General features: G+C 35.7%; 1 non-coding gene across 1 annotated transcript; it reads right to left on the bottom strand.

The window, feature by feature from the left end:
• Positions 1–1060: 1060 nt before the first annotated feature.
• On the bottom strand, positions 1061–1167 carry LOC125420747 (small nucleolar RNA R71). The gene has a single exon (XR_007238979.2). It is a non-coding gene; the product is annotated as a small nucleolar RNA R71 (small nucleolar RNA).
• Between the last annotated feature and the right edge of the window lie 3422 nt (positions 1168–4589).

Genomic DNA, 4589 nt, shown 5'->3' with positions numbered 1-4589 from the left:
TGGGTTTAGTAGTACTTTGATCATTGTTTTCTTATTTTAAATTTTTATATTTGTTTCTTAATTTTGGTTTTAGTGTTGCATGCTAGGGTTTTAATTCTTTGCTTGTTTGGCCAACTTGCTTTGAATTTTTAATACTTATTTTGTGGTACTTGAAACCAAAATTGTGTTTTTAATTTATTGGTGCTTAGGTTACAAGTCTAGCATACTTAGGGATTTTATTATTATTTTTTATTTGTTTGGTGGAATAAGATTAGGTTTAGCTTACTTTTAGTTGAAATTTTAGTTTGGCATAATTGTTTACTTTAAAAGCATACTTCACGAAAGGGTTTAATTTTTTGCATTCTTTTCGTTTGGTTCATTATTTCCTAGAGTTATTTTCATTTATCTTTTAGTTAAGTGTTAGTTTATTTTTCTTTATTGCTAATTGATTTTAATTGTTAGATTAGTTAGCAACATTAGAATTCTAATAATTTTTTTTTTCTTGTTCAATTTTCTAATTTTCTATCTAATTTATTTTACTTGCTCTCTTTTTAGGAATTAGGTGTTGTGTATGATTCATAGTGGTGATCAAGAGTTCAAGGAGGGAGTTGACTTAGAAAATAAACCAGCACCTAGAAAACAAGCCATAAGGGGTACTTGGGTACGTATAGACCAAGGAACTCAAGAAGGTGCAATGGCCAACCAAAGAGAAGATGATTTGCCCATATGCGAGTATGCTGCTCACAAGAAAGTTGGTGATTTGTCTTGCATAAGGAGACCACCCATTGAAGCAAACAATTTTAAAATTGAAGCATCTACTACTTCTTTGCTTAATAATGTTCAATTTTGTGGTTTGCCTCATGAAGATCCAAACATGCATATTTCTAGTTTTCTTCAATTGTGTGATATGTCTAAACAAAATGGTGTTTCTGATGATGCTTTTCGATTAAGACTTTTTCCTTGGTCTCTTAGAGACAAGGCAAAAGTGTGGTTAAATTCTTTACCTGCAGGTACTATCACTACATGGGATGCTATGGAGGCAAAATTCCTAGACAAATTTTTTCCTCCATCAAAGACCGCAAAATTGAAAAGTGATATAAACAATTTTTGTCAATGGGACCAAGAGACATTGTATGATGCATGGGAGCGCTTCAAGGAACTATTAAGAAGATGCCCACACCATGGTTTTCCAACATGGATACAGGTACAAATTTTCTATAATGGTCTAGATTATGGTAACAAACAATTGGTAGATGCAGCTGCAGGAGGTTCTTTAATGAAGAAGAGGCAATCAGAAGCATTTGAATTAATTGAAGAGATGGCCCATAATAACTACCAATATCCAAGTGAGAGGAGACTAAATGGAAGAAGTCAAGTAAAGGCCGTGGAAGACGTTGATATTAACAACTTAGGAGCTCAACTTGCAACCCAATTCATGAAGACCTTGAACACTCAATTTGGTCAAATAGGGGTAAATTCTATCCAATCTACTAATAATTTTTTATTTTGTGATTTATGTGGTGCTCATGATCATAAGAGTGTGGATTGCCAAGTTGGAAATCCCTTTGCTTCTGATGATGTTAATTTTGTAGGGAACTTCCAAAAGCAACAAAACAATCCATATTCTAACACATATAATCCAGGATGGAGGAACCACCCAAATTTTTCATGGTCTAACAACAACCAGCAAGGGTCTAATCAAGGACAAAGTGGAGGGTTTCAAAAACAACAATTCCAATCTCCATTCTACCAAAAGCCGCAACTTGCACATCAAAATCAAAATTATTCTCAAGCTCAAACTCAATTTTCTTCACTTCAACAATCCTTGCAAGAGTTATCTAATAGTACTAATTCTTTCATGCAGAGAACTGAGCAACAATTGACAAACCATAGTCAAATGTTCAACAACCAAATCGCTGCAATCAAAAGCTTGGAGAACCAAATAGGTCAATTAGCAACTCAATTCCAAAGAAGTCAAGGAACTTTGCCAAGCCAAACGGAGAAGAACCCAAAGGAGCAGGTTCAAGCCATTACATTAAGAAGTGGAAAGCAAGTAGCCGGGCCTAAAGAAAGTGACAAAGGGATGGTAATTCTTGATGATGAAGATGAAGAGAGCCCTATAGACTCAACATCACACTTGGTCACACATGACAACTCAAAATCAAATGTGGAGCATAATGAGGCTTATAGGAGAAAAGATGAAGGTTTAGGTGATGCCATGAAGTCTCCACCAACAAAGTACATACCACCACATGTAAGAGAGGCCGAGAGCTCACCAACTGGATCAAAGAAAGTTGAACCAGCACCTTACCTAACCAAACCTATTGACAAGCACAACGAAAATGAGGAGAAGAATCAAGCCTACAAGAAAACCCCACCTCCACCTTTCCCATCTAGGTTTAGGAATGCAAAGTTAGATAATCAATTTAAAAAGTTTCTTGATGTATTTAAGCAATTGCATGTAAATATCCCTTTCATAGATGCCTTAGAACAAATGCCTTCCTATGTTAAGTTTTTGAAGGAGATATTGTCAAACAAGAGGAGGTGGGAGAATTATGAGTTAGTAGCTTTGAGTGAGGAGAGTAGTGCTAGGTTACACCATAGGATTCCACCCAAGTTAAAAGATCCAGGAAGCTTTGATATCCCATGTAACATTGGACATTATAATTTTATGGCTCTTTGTGATTTAGGTGCTAGCATTAATTTGATGCCATATAGCATTTACAGGAAGCTTGGAGTGGGAGATGTGAAGCCTACCACAGTGACTCTTCAAATGGCAGATCGAAGCATAAAAAGACCAAGGGGAATATTGGAGGATGTACTTGTAAAAGTAAACAAGTTCATATTCCCTGCAGACTTTGTGATACTTGATATGGAGGAAGATGACAACATTCCAATCATTCTTGGAAGACCATTTCTTGCAACCGGACGTGCGCTAATTGATGTACAACAAAGGCAAGTAACCCTTAGAGTACTCAATGAGGAGGTAAGTTTTCAAATCCCTAATGTTGTTAAATTTCCTAATCTTGATGAAATTTCTTACTGCTTTCTTGTCGATGCATGTGATGAATTGGTAAATGATATGGCAAAGGAAAATAATTTAGATCCCTTAGGATTGCGTGAGTTATTTGGACCATGTACAGAAGAAGAAAAACAAGAGTGTAACATCATAGATATAGCCACCCACTGTGAAGTAGATTATGTTGGAAAGTTTGAGGATTTCGGTGAGAGTGGACCTAGAAAGATACCGAGTGTGGAGCACCCACCTATAATTGATTTGAAGCCACTACCTAGTCATTTAAAATATGTTTTTCTAGGATTTAATAATACCCTTCCGGTAATAATTTCATCCGCCCTTAGTGAGGACCAAGAAGCCAAACTTTTAGAAGTTTTAAGAGAACATAAAACTGCACTAGGTTGGACTATAGCTGATATTAAGGGTATTAGCCCCTCTATTTGTATGCACAAAATACTTATGGAGGAAGACCATAAACCAACTGTAGAACATCAAAGGAGGCTTAATCCTAATCTTAAGAAAGTGGTTCATGGTGAGATTTTAAAGCTTTTAGATGCCGGGATTATCTATCCTATTTCGGATAGTAATTGGGTAAGTCCTATTCAAGTAGTTCCTAAGAAAGGTGGGATGACTGTGCAAGAGAATGATAAGAGTGAGCTTATTCCTACTAGGTTAGTTACTGGGTGGAGAGTGTGCATTGATTATAGGAAGCTTAATAAGGCCACTAGAAAAGACCATTTTCCTTTGCCATTCATTGATCAAATGTTAGAAAGGTTAGCCGGTAAGGAATATTATTGTTTTCTAGATGGTTATAGCGGTTACAATCAAATAGCTATTGCCCCTGATGATCAAGAAAAGACTACTTTTACTTGTCCTTATGGAACTTTTGCCTATAGAAGGATGCCTTTTGGTTTATGCAATGCACCTGCAACCTTTCAAAGGTGTATGCTGTCCATCTTTTCGGATATGGTAGAAGATATCATTGAGATTTTTATGGATGATTTTAGTGTATTTGGTGATTCTTTTACCTCTTGCTTGCAAAATTTATCTAGGGTTCTTCTAAGGTGTAAAGAAACGAATCTTGTGCTTAATTGGGAAAAATGTCACTTTATGGTTCAAGAGGGCATAGTTTTAGGTCATAAGGTTTCTAAAAGGGGAATTGAGGTAGATAAAGCTAAAATAGAAGTTATAGAGAAATTGCCTCCACCTACTTCAATAAAAGGTATTAGGAGTTTTCTTGGGCATGCGGGCTTTTATAGGAGATTTATTAAGGATTTTTCCAAGATAACTAAACCTCTTTGTAACTTATTGAATAAAGATGTTCCCTTTGTTTTTGATGATGAATGCATGCATGCTTTTAATCTTTTGAAAGAAAAATTAATATGTGCTCCCATTATGTGTACTCCTAATTGGAATCTACCTTTTGAAATTATGTGTGATGCTAGTGATTATGCTATAGGAGCTGTTTTGGGACAAAGGAAAGATAAAAAACTGCATGTTATTTATTATGCTTCTAGAACTTTGAATGATGCTCAACTTAATTATGCTACTACTGAGAAAGAGATGCTTGCCATTGTCTTTGCTTTTGATAAGT

This window comes from Ziziphus jujuba, chromosome 1 (assembly GCF_031755915.1).
Source record: "Ziziphus jujuba cultivar Dongzao chromosome 1, ASM3175591v1".
NCBI classification, from domain to species: domain Eukaryota; kingdom Viridiplantae; phylum Streptophyta; class Magnoliopsida; order Rosales; family Rhamnaceae; genus Ziziphus; species Ziziphus jujuba.
The sequence above is the reverse complement of the archived record's forward strand: the minus strand, read 5'-3'. Positions and strand labels throughout refer to the sequence as shown.